This window comes from Rattus norvegicus, chromosome 4 (assembly GCF_036323735.1).
Source record: "Rattus norvegicus strain BN/NHsdMcwi chromosome 4, GRCr8, whole genome shotgun sequence".
In the NCBI taxonomy this organism is placed as follows: domain Eukaryota; kingdom Metazoa; phylum Chordata; class Mammalia; order Rodentia; family Muridae; genus Rattus; species Rattus norvegicus.
The window spans coordinates 81,484,517-81,500,059 of record NC_086022.1 but is presented as its reverse complement, the minus strand read 5'-3'; the positions used below and the strand labels follow the sequence as shown (position 1 = coordinate 81,500,059).

Below are 15,543 nucleotides of genomic sequence, written 5' to 3'. Positions count from 1 at the left end.
TTTGAAGTTTAATCTTTTGCGTTCTTTGTGTGAAGAAACTGCTCATTTTTCTGGCTTAGTTTAGCCATAGTTGGGATTTTATTTTTCAGATCACACACAGGCATGCTTTCAAGTTTTGTCAAGAAGTAAACAGCCTAATAATATTCATAAATAACATTCATAAATATTTAGCATATGCAGACATGTGAGGATTTCTAAAGGAAAGGAAGGAGACCTGGGGTCGCGTTAAAGCAGGGTTCAGATGGAGAAAAAGAAAAATTATTTTATTGTTTGAAAACTTGAAGGCAGTCACTGAGAAACACGGGGAAGGTTTTGAAGCTTTCAAGGGAACCGTGTTCTGTCTCGAGTGTAACAGCAAGGGAAACAGCTCTTGGTTTCAGTAGAAATTAGAATCTACTGTCCCACGATGACAGGGTGAAGAAATGGTTGCACTTAAGAGACACTGAGTCCTGGAGGAAAGGACACTGGCTCTGGAACCAATCCATGATCTAACGCGGAGCTGCTCGGGTTGGACCACGAGGCGTTCTTGTCTCCCCTTTCTGGGAGAGGCCTGTACTGTCCCCTGTGTCTGGAAGAGAAAGTTCCCTGTAGTTCTTCTCAAAAACCTGGAAAGCATGGTGACTGGAACTTCTCAGACATAGTGCAGGGGCTGGAATGGTGGGCACATTCAGGAAAAGTCCCTGGTTTGGTCTGAGCAGTCACCCTGGGTTTGCTTGTAGCCGGCTTTGAGCATTTGGAGAAAACCGTAAGTCTGAGACTTTGCACAGAACTCTTTAGGGACCCCTGACTGCCTGTACAGAGTGGAATATTCTTGATCTATATAATTTATACCAAGTTTATTAGGGTGTTTATGATATCCTTTGTCACTCCCCTCTTTCTCAGACTAAGCATTTTTGTTGTTGGGGCAAATGATTCGGTCCCAGGGCCCCTTCCTGGACTCTGTGGATGTTTAGTACCCTCCTTGGCTGCTACCCAGTGAGTGACAGCGACACCCAGTGAGTGACAGCGACACCCTCTCTTAGTGCCTTTGGGCTGTTGTATAACAAAATGCCATGCCTCGGGCTCATGAACAGCCGCTTCATCTCTTACATTTCTAGAGGCTTTGAAGTCCCAGGTAAAGTACCCTGCACTCTGGAAAAGGACTGAACACCCTACAGATAGCTGCATTTTCAAACTAACCTCAGTGCAAGAGGTGCAAGGTTTCTCTCTGGTCTCCTTTCCTCTTTCCTCTTTACTTTTGTAGCACCAGAGGTGGAATGCAAGGCCTTGTGTATGACAGACAAGGACTCTACCACTGAATTCTAGTCTCAGCCCATTTTTATTTTATAGATTTTGAGGAAAGGTCTTATTAACTTGCCCAGGCTGTCCTCGAAATGTGCAACGTGCATCGTGCCTTCTGTCTTAGTCTCCTTAGTCTGTGTACCCGTTGTTACAGGCCCATGCTACGAAAGCTGGTCAGGCCTCTTATATGAGGTCACTGATCTCAAGTCAGGAAACTCTAGCCATATAACCCAATCATCTCCCAAAGGCTTAACTTCCTCACCTATCACCCAAAGAGTGAAAATTTCAATCCTCGTTTAGATGTGTAAACATTTCTATTACAGTATATTCACATTCTCAGATGCTACAGTCAAAATGTCTTCCAATATCACCGAATGGACCTGGATTGAGGCAAAGAGAAACCCTAGCTGAAAAACGGTGGTTAGGCCAAAGTTTGACTTCTTCTTCCTTCTCCCTGCCACCGAGGCAGGCCTGACTCTAGTCTTTCAAGTACACACGTGTCTGTATCCTTTACTCTTTGCTCACGGATCTTTCTCCTCTAGAAATGCCACACTGAGGGACATGAGGGACTATATAAAAGTGAAGTCTTTGCACTGATGTCTTTTTTTTTTAAATAGTAACCTTTTTCTGGATTTGTGTTAAAATTCCTAAAATATATTGGCACTCAGCTTCGTGAGTGCAGAAGTTGTGTGTGGCATAGCTGTTCTATTTAGTTATGCGGGCTTGGAGTTTGGGACTTGAGGGGAGCACTTGTGAAGTGGAGACAACAGAATTCCCTAGCCTCTAATTCCAGTAAGTGCTATGAGACTCTGAGAGAGGAGGGGCATCTTGATGCTGACACTGTACCACTCTTCTGCACTGTTCAAGCATTTGAAACATTTGCTCAATCAGACAAAGGTGACTCCTAGCATCAACCCAAACCCAACATTCTAGCTCAGAAGAAAACCAAGCAGCTTTACAATTTCATGCAGTGGCTCAGCCTGGAGCTCATCAGCAAGTGGGATGCAGGAACTGCGCCTTTCAAAGCATTCATGATGAGAATATTAAAGGGGCCATTAGAGTATTTGCATATGGGGATGGAGAAGGGTACTCACTTTCTGCTCTGCTAAAAGATGGCAGGAGCTCTGTTGTGACCCTGAGCCTTTAACTAGATATATCTTAAGTACTGATAATATTTGACTTGGAAACACTGCCCCAAAGATTGGCTCATAACAGAACAACCCTGAAGGACACATCAGGAGAGAAAGAATCCATCCACTCTGTCCTTGTCTAAGGGTTTCTGTTGCTGTGAAGAGATATCATGACCACGACAACTCTTATAAAGGAAAATATTTAATTGTGGCTGGCTTACAGTTTAGAGGTTTAGTCCGTTATTGTCATGGTGGGAAGCATGGCAGCACACAGACAGACATGGTGTAGAGGAACCAAGAGTTCTACATCTGGATTAGAAGGCAGCAGGAAGAGAGAGTCACCACTAGGCTTGGTTTGACATTCTGAAACCTCAAAGCCTACCCCCAGTGATATATTAATACCGACAAGGTCACACATACTTTAACAAGGCCACAGGTCCTAATCCCTTCAAATAATGCTACTCCCTATGGGGGAGCCTATGGGAGCCATTTTTAGCCAAACCACTGTAGCCACTTAAACCATTAGAGACTCAACAGTCCCCCAGAGATGGTCCTACAAACTCCTAGCAAAACTCCAGCTGCACATCTGGTCACATGTGCACACCACTGGCAGAGACTGCTCTACTGCCTTCCAGGAAAGACGCAGTGCCTGGTGAGAGGAGCTCCTTTCCTAGCACTCTCCCGTGTAATTTGTTAATTGTTAGGTGGCTTTAGTTTCTGTTGAGGTTGGAAATATGCACAAGTATATAAAATGTCAAATTAATAAAGTTTCATCCTGGCTGCAGAATAGAAGCAGGTTACTTGTAAGGGTCAATTATATATGTCAACGCGCTGAATCACGGTGCTCAAATATTCGGTTTGATACTAGTCTGGATATTTTTGTGAGCTTTAAAAAATATTAACTTTTATATCACTGTGTATTCTGAATAAAGAACATTGCCCCTTCTGACGTGGGAGAGCCTCACCCGGTTAGTTGAAGACCTGAGCAGAGCAGCAAACTGGTCTTCCACGGACAGAAGCGAATGCTGCTACAGCATCACTCTCTCAGCCAGTGAGGCCCCACCCTGAAGATTCTGAGCCAACTTCCACAGTCACGTGAGCCAAGGCTTTCAAACAAGTATCTGTTTATTCATATCCTGTTGATTCTCTTTCTCTGGAGAACCCAGATTGGCCTGTGTCGGTGTCCCTTCCCCAGTCATTCCGATGCAATTGGCCTGGGGTGGCCAAGGGGAGATTATCAGGGGAGAGTAATTTTGATTTGCATGTGACTAGGGCTGAGTACTCCGTCAGAGCCACACATTCTCCTCACAAAAAATAGGCCCTGCTTCACATCACCTCGTCAACTTTGCCTTCACATGGCCGAGTGACCTTAGGCACACAACAATGTAGTCTTCTTATCTGATGAATGCAGATGATAGCGCAGGCCCAGACTGCCGTAAGGTGCAGAAGGTGTTTCAGGTAAAGGGTCACAGAAAGACACACTTCCCATTGTGTGTGTGTGTGTGTGTGTGTGTGTGTGTGTGTGTGCTGTATGACATCTGTTTCTATTGCTACATGTTGTATGAAACACAGCTCTGTAACTAGGGTGTCATCCTCTGCCACCCCAACCAGCCTTTGGTTCTAATTTTTGGCTTTTCTTTTTAGACAAGCAACACAATGTCAACAATTTGCCTTGTGTGTCCCAGAGCCCTGGGTCTGACTTCTGTTCAGTACAGCAAGGCCTAGCCAGGATGGATCCCGGGTATTAAAGATTCAGATCTCTGTGTAGAAATGCTGAACAGGGAGGGTTGTCTGGGACTTCAGATGAAGTCAAGGATCACTCAAGTGAAGCAAATTGATACAATCTAGTCAGACTGCTGCTAAGGACCGGGAGAGATATATGACCGATTTTCATGGTTGGTGTAGGGGCACACTCTTGCCCGAGGCTAGTGACTAGAGCTCATGTGTGGATGAAAGTGATCCTTTCCGGCCACTGTGGGCAGTGTGGCGGTGATGGTGCATTACTTTTAACCATTCCTTCCTGTCAGAGTATCAGAGTGCCTGGCTATGAAGTGAGCTCCCACTTGCAGTTCATTGGGGGACACCCGAGAAGGCTATGGGAAGCCGTTTTTCCTGTATTCTGTCATTCTGAGTGAAATGTGTCCTGGATATTTAAAATGCGTGCCCTGTAATTTATGCCAACATAAACAAATTGGAGCAGCCTAGCCTGAAACTCCAAAGACAGAGGGGATGGCAAAGATGTGTGGGCGTGGATAATTCAGTTAGCGGGGTTCATCTCGGCTTGCACACGAAGCTTGAGTGCAAGTTGTGAAACGTTGGGTCCGCTCCTATCCTACCTTGAAAGAACACATTCTGGAAAAAAAAAAAGCATTGCTTTGGATTTGTTTTTAATTTGTGCACACGAATGTTTTGCCTTCCTGTGTATGTGCACCATGTGTGTGCAATGCCCCTGGAGGCCCAAAGAGGGCGTCAGATGCCCATGAACTAGAGTTATGGACAGATGGCATTCTTAAAATCTTAAAGGAAGCACGTCACTGGAACGCACCGAAGTGACACCAACCTATGTGCAAGCAAATTTAGAAACTTATATTGAGTAAATTTTCCCTTACCCAGGAAAAGACGTTCCCATGCTATTTAATGGAAATCACAATATGACCTTAAAATTTCTGATCAAGTGATTCTTTGTCACACCTGTGACCTGCCTCAGGGTTAGGCTTTGTGCTAATCCCTGGACTGATAGAATGCCTACCCTAATTGGGCTTATGTGGAAATGCTATACGGGGCAATGACTAACACAGAATACAAATCCCACTCTACATTAGGGGTTTAGTGTATGTAAAGCACTGTCAGTTTCAAGTTGGCGTTAAGGAGGCAAGGTTTTGGTGCACAGCCTTGGAGGGCTCAGTTGATGATCATTTGGAGTCTTTGTTGGGCCTGTGGAGAGGCAGCATCTCCTGCAGAAGCTCGTGGTTGGCGGCCCATACCTGGTGTTAGGAGACTTGGTACAGATCAGCGTATCAGCGATAACGACTGTTAGTTGCTCTGTCTTTGCCGTGACTAAATTCCTGACAGGAACAACGTAAGGGAGAAAGAACTTCTCCCTCATGGCTTCAGAGATTTCAGTCCACAGTCATGTCCACTGACTCTGAGCCATGATGGTAGGAGCATGTGGAAGAGTAGGCTGCTTACTCAGTGCCAGGCAGGAAGTAGAGAAGAGAGAGGGCTGGGAACAAAACACCCTTAGAGTCTGCCCTCCTCGCTCCCACCAGTAACCTTTCTCCAGCAAGGTCCTATCTCTTTCTTTTTAGAATTTACACCAACATTACCCAGGAGCCAAGCATTCAGTCTGGGAGAGTGTGGAGACATTGCATATTCAAACCATCAACATCATTTAATCAGTTGAATCGATTGATAGGTGTTAGCTCTCAAACACTTGTGGTATATGCTTTAAGAGACTATGAACAAAGGGAAAATCAGAAGAGAGAGACAGTTCCCCTAGGAGAGCCTTCTAGGAGCTTGGCCTTTCAGAATGGATTTGACTACAAAAGACACTGTGGCTACACAGCCCTGGCACGCACATGGCTCAGAAACTGGACGATGTGGGACAACACTGGGCCATAGAGCCAAGACCAGCTGGCTGAGGGAGGAGGAAACATATGAAGTGAGATGGAAAATGTAAGGTCTGTCACCAGCACCTTGAGTGCTTGCCAAGTGTCAATGCTGGATTTGGTGGGTGGGGAAGGCCCCGAAGGATTCTAAGCTGTGAACGCCATGGTCAAGGTTGTCTTCTCTAGAAGGGCCTTTCGTGAGTTACCCAGGGAACACATAAAATATTGGCAAAGCCATTGGTCCTGGGATTTAGAATGAACTCAGAGCCAGACCACAGCCCAATGTAGATGAGATTTTGGCTCTAAGGATAAGAATTAGCTCAGACCTGAAAACTCAGGTCAGATTCAGCTGGTCTGGTCTCCACGTCAACGGCGGTGCCAACAACTAATGTGTTTTTGGAATAATCTCACCCCTTTCACTCCCACTCCCTTCTCTCTGTGGCAGAGACATGGGACTGGCAGGGATCAACAGCACACAGCCTACACCTGGAGCAGAGCCAAGCTGGGTGCGATTTGTCCCAACCGTGTCATCGAAAAGTTGTAGCATCCTGCATGTTCCCTCCACCAGTTCTAAAGGGGGGCAGTGTGACTTGGGGACAATGTTACCACCATATGTTCTGTGTGCCATTGATGTGTGGGTCTCGGAGCTCTAACACTGTGTGACCGTGGCCTCTGCTCCTAGGGCTTCAGGAGAACCTAAGGTGTGGACGCGAGTGACTGTCCAGTAAGTGGGAAAAGAGCATGGACAGTTAGTCACAGGTGCGGTGACAGACTGAGAGAGAGAGTGTGTGTGTGTGTGTGTGTGTGTGTGTGTGTGTCATTGTAATGACTCTTTGGAAGAAACAGCACCTCTCATCTCTCCCTCCCACTTTCTTTATATTCTTCATAGTTTTGCCTTTGAGCTGTCGGCGCGGTGTTTGTAAGTAGAGAGAGCTGGATGCACATTTTGGAGCCAACCAGTCTGAGACTCCCGCCCGTGACTCTTAGGGCTTCACTTTCAGCATACACAATTGCTTGAATGCTTTTATCAGCAAGCGACAGCCAAATCCAATCTTAAGTAACCAAATGTCAGCAAAGTTTTCTAGTTTGGCATACAGGGAGCTGACGGTGTGGTGACCTGTATTGTGGAGGATCAGACTTTTACTTCTGCCATCCACAGTGGCTGTTCTTCCCGTACCTTTGCCCCTACCCTCGCCCCATGCTTGTGGTAGCATGATGCCTGATGCTTCACACTCAGCCTCACTTTCACCCAGACAGGTGGGGCAGCTACAGGCCACTTGCTTGTTTCTGATCAATCCCCAGAAGTACCTATGCTGCCTCCTGGTAAGCCCTATGACCTTGTGACACTTTCCTCTCTGTGCCCAAAGTTTCTAATTAGCCAACTGTAGGACAGTAACTATTTGTACAGATGTCGTTAGAATGCAACGAATGATGGTTGGCTCACTTTGGGGTTTCCCCAGACCAACTTCAGCAACCTGTTGGTGAGCCCTAGAATAAATGTAGTGAATTGTAACTAGCTTACAAAAGAGAGAAGCACGTCAGAGTGGGAGTGAAGAGCACACACCAAGGCATGCTGCACGCCATTAGCAGACCGTGTTTTCTGGAGCTCTTCGTTAAGTTTTTATATGTATTCATATATGTATTCATATGCTGTGTGATCATAATGGACAGTTGTGTAATAGTTCATGAAGAAAGATTGAGAAGCATTAGCTTGAGCTGATTAGGGTGAAAGGCTGAGGCAGGCGGTGTTCTCATTAGGGCATTGGGAGGGAAGGGGAGGTGCTAGGGAGAAATGCAAATTGCAAACCCTTCTGTAGGATTTACAGCATGGTAGCATACTGACTGAAGAGCTATGCTCACATGCAACCTGTGTAGCATCCTTGAGTCAGGCTTCCGTATCCAGTTTTAGAGAATGAAACTGTGGGGAGAAGCTAAATAACCAAGGCAAAGTCACAGCTGGTGGTGGCAGGGACCAACCCTGGAAGCCTGGCTCCAGAGCCCACAGCTGCAGGACACGGAAGCGGGCTCAGCCTTCAGTGCTCAGTATCGCTATGCAGATTTAGAGTAATCATCATGCTTCAAAATATCCACAAAGACTCTCCAAACAGTTGTCACCGGTAGGAATATTATTTTGGAAAGAGCAATTTGCTGTCATAAAATAGGCTTCTCTGATGTCTTCTCTAGACCAAGGTCCTATAGAGCAGCTCATGGAGGAGAGGAAATCTTTACTCACTATTGCCTGACTTATGCTTAGCAAAGGTGGTTTTACTATGCAGCTTGCTCAGTTTGCTATGACAAAGTGCTAGAGACGAGGTGACTTATAAACAGCCCTTCCAGTTATCTCTCTGCTACTGTAATAGATACCCAAGATAAGTCAACCTAGAAAGAGAAAAGGTTAATCTTGCCTCACAGGTTTAGCCCATAACCTGTTGACCCTATTGTTTTGGACATGTTATGGGACAATAGATTGTACTAAAAGTGTGTGTTAGGATAGGCTCATTCACCTAATGTTGTGTGGGAAAGAGAAGGAGAGGGCTGGAGTCTCCTTATTCCCATTGAACTCTTGTCTCCAGTGATCGGAAACCTCACAGTAGGCAACACATCTGAAGGTCTTCCAGCTCCCAGTGGAGGTGACCCGGAGACCAAGCCTTTAACATATGGGCCTTTGGGAGACATTCAAGCTTCAACTACAGCAGCAACAAAAAAATGACTTCCCACCATTGTGGAGACCAGAAGCAAGTTAAGGTGCCTGTGTGGATGGGCTCTGGTGACGACTCCACCTTGATTGCAGAAAGTTGACTTCTTGCCTTCTCACATGTCAGACAGAAGACAAGAGAGCTCCACTGGGCTCTTGTTTGTGAGCTCTTCATCTTCGTGGCTTGTCTGACGCACAAAGGTTCTGCCTGACATCCAGGAGTTAAAATCTCAACAGACGCAATTTGAGGAAACATAAACTTTAAATCCATGCTATCATGTTATACTCAAAAGAGCTTGTGAGACACAGCCAGGTCTCGAAAGAGGTGTGAATGGGTGTGTGTGGTACTGGGCTAGCATGAAGCTGTTTGGCCAAAACAACCCTGCAAAGCCCTCTGCTATCTGAGGCACGTGAGGTACTGGCCTAGTGCTTCGTATGGAAACACACAGTAGGAGCCACTGAGAGCCTGTGGCAAATCCAGGGCCGGGTTGACTCCAGTGCTCTAGTAGATTTTGTGGTCTCTTCCTGGAATATTTGGAGGACAAGCTGAAAAACCAAAGTGTGACCTTTATGTGCCCTGGTAAAAGCAGGAACAACAAAGAAATACCCCAGAGGAGTCTGACCTTATTTTATATGGGGCCATCTTGGTGAGGCTAATGTAATACAGTAGAGGAAGGATTTTTTTAAAAAGTCCCAAGAGGACTAATAAAATGGCTTTGAATTTCATTATGTAGTAGAAAGAGGCACAAATCCAATTAGCCACAAAATGAGACTTTTTCTATCCCTTCCCTGAAGCTGATCCAAAGATAAGCTGTGCCCATGCGTATGCTGGGGCTGCCTTTAAGATCTCCATTGTGAAGGAAGATGGTCTTGTCAAGTGTTCAGACCTTAACTTCCCCCTTTGTATGATGCCAGTGAAAGTGGTGTGCCCCATGGCTCTGGTGGGTGGCTGTGCTCTGTGTTCTCAGTCCACCCTCGGGCACACGGTGACATTATGGGCTGTTGCTTTTATGAACTCATGTGGTAAGTTATGTCATAACTGTGGGGCAACAGAGCTTTTGACTTTCTAACCTGGTTCTTTGATGTCCTCTCAGTGCTTTCATTCTTCTAAACCTAACTGACGCCCACCCACGATGGTCAGAATGACAGTAAACATAAAGGACCATGTGCTCGAAGTCATGGCCGAGTTTAGAGTAAGTGGAGAAATATTAGTGAGATTTTTTCTTTCTATCCGGGCTTTCAGAGAACTCTGCAGATGATGGGAGCTTGGAACATGTGACCATTTATTTGTTCTTCATCCATATTCTCTTGTTTAAGTCAGGCAGCTGGTTTCCTTTTTGTTTACTCTGTTTCACTGTAGTTCGTGTGAAACTAGGGACCACATCACATCAGGCAGAGGAAGCAGTCTCAATTGGGCAAATTGTTGACCTTGAGATGGAGAAAAAAAGACACCAACAAAAGAAGACAACAGAGCTCACTCCATGTCTCTTGAAAGACTTGCTCTGTAGGAGCATGTACTAAACCTCTTTGCATTTTGAGGGTTAAAGACATCCTTTGGCCAAGCCACCCCTTGAGGATGGAGAAGTGGAGCATTCCTAAGGAGGAATTAGGAAACGATTGGGCAAAATACATCTTTGATATTATCAGTGGGTGATTAAGCCATGTTGAAACCTACGTATGCATTTAGGGAGTCAATAACCCCAATGGCCTTCATTTCCCAATGCTGTGTATCTAGGGAAAGCAGTGCATACTGATTGCTGTGGTTGCTATGCATTCTGTGTCTAGGCCCAGCTTAGCTGTATCCTCTGCTCACGGTCCCACCACTAGACCTATGGTAATGGCTTGGCTTGTGGGGTCTCCTTTATCTGATCACATGAATATGCCTAGTATCATCTGATGTAGCAGGGCTCCAGGGTTCTTGGCAAAATGCAGTTCTCTGTGATTGTAAACTAAAGGTCTTTGGCTCCCAAAGGCCTTGTATAGTTTTGTCATATTCTCTCCAAAGGCAAGCGATGGCACACAGGTATCTCTTTGTCAACATCACCAGGAGTAGACTCCTTGTCTGATCTTAACTGGTTTCAGCTTGTTTCTTGGGCCCAGGGCAGACAACATGGGTCTCGAGACTGTTCTCTGGCATTCAGACCCCAGATTTTTGGCATGTATGGGCGACTCTCTATGGGTTACTCAACCTTTATGTGTTCAAAAGTCTCCTGACTTATAAACTGGAAAAATGAAGATAGTTACTTCCTAGGATTGTTAGAAGTTTGTGATATGTCACTTAGAAGTAAGTCTGGGGCATGTCGGGCATTTACCATTGTATACTTATATTTTTTAAAACCTACTTTTTTAACTATGTTTTTTTAAGTAAGGTTCTTGAATGCTTTAACCTTTGCTCTAGCCCACCACCCACCAGAGGGAGTGGAAAGAAAAGGTTAGTAGGGCAAAGGAGGATGTGGACCTGTTTAGAAATGGTTCGTTGGAGCAAATCCAATCTGTGTTGTGAGGATATCAGACGTTCAGTTCACACAAATCGGCAGCAACAGCTCAGTCCAGAGGAAACCAAATCTAATTGGTCCAAGCCTGCAGAAGCAGAAAGAAGCCCTAGGAACACCACCAGAAGTTCTTTGGTGCATTTCTCTCTATGAAGTCATGACAAGCAATGACCAGAAAAGAATGGCAAGGCGTACCAATACCACACAGCACTGCCCACTGTCTGCTGGGTTAGATTTATATCCTTTTCAAATATCACTTGTTCTCTCAAGCACCCTCTCTAGCAAAACATCACATGTCCTTTTTTATTGCTACTTCTCTAGAAACACTGAGTGTCTGTTTTCAGTTGAACATCACATGGCAGAATGGAGTCTTCAAAGAAACCAGAAAAAATTTCACTTTATACCATTGTTTTTGTGTGTCTGCTGTATGCCATTCACCATGCCACTCAAGGAGCTGGGGAAAAGAGCCCTAGTCTGGTCATCTTAGGGTCTGTAGATATTCAAACCAAAGGGACTTGCCACCCGTGATCAGTGTTTCAGCATGACCAAATACAGAGTAACAGCCTCTAGAAGAAATGGGCAGACTCACAGGTGTGTGTGTGTGTGTGTGTGTGTGTGTGTGTGTGTGTTTGTGTGTGTTTGTGTGTGCATGAGTGTGTGTGTGTATGGATGTGTGTATGTGTGTATGGGTGTGTGTGTGTGCATGCATGTGCGTGTGAACTTGGATGGGTTTGCACAGATAGGAGAAGCGGAGTGGGCAGGAGGCTGGGTCACATGCCAGAACATAGGAAATGGTCTTGAAATGCTTTAGAGTATTCAAGGAATGGGGTCAGCTTCCGAGGGATGAGATGAAGCATTTGTAGGAGTGGACTGAGGTTATACAAGGATGGGAAGTGATGGGGGATATGCAGTGAATAGGAATTAGGGCAAGAAAGTTCCTTTAGGCAAGGGTTTCTCAGAATCCTGTAATTGTATTTGTCTTTGGGCAGAGGCCTTGAAAAGGTTCATTCATTAGATAAAAGGTTACGTCTTGGGGTTGACGTCAGATCTTTTATGGTGACTACTTGGATGATCTTCCTCCTGTTCCCATTGGGAGTTTGATAATCTGGTTATTGGGAGCACAGAAGGAAAAATACCTGAGAATGCAGTCATTTGTGCTCATCCGTGGAGTAGGTGGTTTCTGAACTGGTGGTTTGTGTCATTTTCTCTTTCCTTTGATGGTGTTGGAATTCTGCTTACTACACACACAGTCCTTTACTTAGAAATGACTCACACGCTAAACATTCTTTCTTACTCTAGTTATGGGTACCGAGCCCAGGATCTCATGCATGCTAGGGTAGTGTTCTACTATTGACCGCCATCCCAGCCTCTACAAGTTCATTTCAAGTCAGTTGTTGGGACCACCAACTGCTCAGCTACATAGAAATTATAATGCAACTGGTTGCTAGGTCTTGAGGAATATTCTGGACTTTTACGGTACAAACTACCTGAGTAGTTGCTAACATTCTCAAACAAATGACATAATTATAATTCTAATGGCCTTTGTTTTAAAAGGCTGGAATGATGGTTCAGCAGTGAAGGGCACTGGCTGTTCTTCCAGAAGACTCAGGTTCAATCTCCAGATCTCACATTGTTCCTCACAACCCTCTGGGATCTGATGCCTTCTTCTGGTCTCTGGTGGCACTGCATGAATGTGGTACTCATGCATGCAGACAAAACACACATACATATGAAATAATAAAACAGTCTTAAAACTTAAAAATTAGGCCAACGGTAATGCTGGACAGAGACAGTGATGTGACGATGATTATCCATTCTACTTAGATCTGTATATACTCCAAATCCCTGGGAGCATCAGTTAATTGAAAAAATAAAACCTGACTGGGAGATCAGTACAGACCAGAAAACTGGGGCTCTAAGAAGTGATGTTGCTGTTCCAGTCACAGGCACTGTCAGTTTTAGGAGATGAGGGCTGTGAGACAAGAAGATCTCGAAGCCATGCATTTCTAAATATTTGGAGGAGGGCATCATAGATCTTTAAAAGATATGACCTTGGGTTTTGTCATCTTGTTGCAACAAGATGCATTAGAAACTGTACAGTAGAAAGTTCCAAATGTCAAAACGTCTTCCCATAGCAAACCACTTGAGTAGGCATATGTCCCTTCACTTGAAAAAGATACTGGGCAAGGCAAATTGTTTCATTGTAGAATATATGTCTATGTCTATATATGTATGTATGTGTCCATACATATGTAAGTGTATGATATGTATATATGTTTCTAGAAAGTGCAGGAGAGAAAGAGGAGAGGAGAAGAGAGGCCAGGGGAGAAGGGGAGAAGAGGAGGGAGGCATTATGTGACAAGGAAGCAGCTATTTACTGACACTGAGCCCTGCCCTCAGGATCCCTTAGCTATTTCTTACAGGATTTATTACATGGCTAATAAATCATTACTTTTAAAAGTAACAAAATTAAAATTTTTAGGATGGACAACACAATGTTTTGACACATGTATTCATTGTAGAATGACTAAATCAAGCTAATGGACACAGGCATCACTCCGTGTAAATACCATTCCATTGTTACAGGAAAGCCTCACACCTAGTCTACTGGTGACTTTCAAGTAGACAGTGTATCGTTATTAACGATTTATTGGGTGATTTAACGTTTTCAAGGATGCTCTTTAAAATTGGGGAACTGAGGACTGTTTTCCTATACGTTCCGTGGGCCCAAATACCCTTTTTGTATATCGCCTTTGTGAAGAGTTTGATGAGCTTATGAAAAGATGATTTAGCATAATTTAGATGGCGTTAGTCAATAACATGAGGGGTCTGTGGCCGCTTAGCTGTCTCCACATGCACCCTCAGGCCTTGAGAGAAGGGCGGATCCCCACTCCCCGTGGCACAGCAGCGTCCCCAAAGTTTCCCTTCTGTTCCATTCCGTGCATTGTCTCTAGGGATTGCTGCCTTCCTTCTCATACCTAGTGGTAAGTCCCGTGGAGTACCTCCCTTGGCTGTGCCAAGGAGAGAGAGAACATTTTAACCACATCAGTCTTGGAAAAATCATTTTCAAGTATTTTAAATTAAAGTTGCTCCTTGACAGTCGTGTATGTGTAATACACTTCGATCACTCGCTGTCTCTTACCTTTCTCTCACCCCGGTCATCCTGTCTGCTTTACCGTAAGTCCCTTTACCTCGTCTCTTACCACGTCTTTTCGTTTTATTTTGTGACCCACGGACTTTAACCAGAGCACAGGTTTGAAAACATCCATTAGAGAGACTGGTAGGCTCACCATTGGGTACACGACGGAAGACATTGGCTGTCTGTCCCTCAGAATACATCAATAACCAACAGTTCATCATGGAGGACCAGAGCCCGGGAACCTCGTCATCCACAATTGGCTGTTTATGGGCCCGGTTCAGACAATGGTAGCTGCTTGCAGGGGATCCTGTTTACAATGGCTGTGTTGTGCCTAAAGATAACATTTTAGATATCTTTTTCTCCACCCTCCAGCCTTTACACTCACAGTCCTGGTGGATGCTATGTGGGGCACAGGGAGAAAAGACATCAATGACCCGGCTGTGAGGGCTACGACCTGCAGTCTGCCAGGTAAGAAGTGCTCAGTGCTGCGGTAGTGTCACAGCAGTTATGGGGTTAACCAATTGCTTCACCTGGTGTGGGAAGCTTGCTCCACAGGAGGGACTGCATGCCCGATACTGTAATGTCACAGGTCCTGGGCTCTGGTGGGATAGGGGCAGGAAGGGGGATCTTCCTACTGCTGATCTAAGTTGACTTGAGACTGAAACACATTATAAATATTTACATTTTTGCTTATAGACAAATGCTACTCTTGGCATCAATCAGAGAAGTTTCTGTTTGCATAAGCAGCATGGGTGCAGAATCACTCATGGCCACTTAAGATGCCGAAAAATCGGTGACAACTTCTAATTTTAACAGCCAGGCAGGGCAGAATGCTTCAGTTTTCCCAGGAACTTATTTTTCCTTCTACAGTACATTTAAACTCCATTGTTCCCAGCGTGTTTATTCGTAAGATGGATCTAATTTCTGTCCTTGAAATGTCTTTAGAAAGTCTATCAGGAGAAGGGTAGGGCGGCACATGGTGCTTAACGGTAGTTTTAAAGTTTCAGAAGTGATTTAGCTTGACCCAAGGGCCACATGGCACAGCGTGCAACTGTGATAAATCTAAGAAATAAGTAAACAAATAAATAAATAAACATAAATGCCTCAGAGGAGGCGGCTGGCCAATAGGCAGGGAGGCAGTTGGCATTTAGTTTTACAAGAACAGCTGTGAGTCCCACATGCTCAGGACAGTTAGAAT

The 15,543-nt window shown here is 44.9% G+C and overlaps 1 long non-coding RNA gene across 3 annotated transcripts in view; it reads left to right on the top strand.

Annotated features, from left to right (window-relative positions):
* The window catches only part of LOC134486579 (uncharacterized), a 52,932-nt gene that overhangs the window by 12,022 nt on the left and 25,367 nt on the right, over window positions 1-15,543 (top strand). The window contains exon 2 of one of the 3 annotated variants that reach the window (XR_010065800.1): window positions 14,718-14,813. The exons of 1 other annotated variant lie outside the window; for it this stretch is intronic. This is a non-coding gene — a long non-coding RNA (uncharacterized LOC134486579). Of the gene's footprint in view, window positions 1-7,783; window positions 14,814-15,543 lie in introns of those variants that run through there. One more of the 3 variants, XR_010065801.1, reaches the window with a different exon arrangement.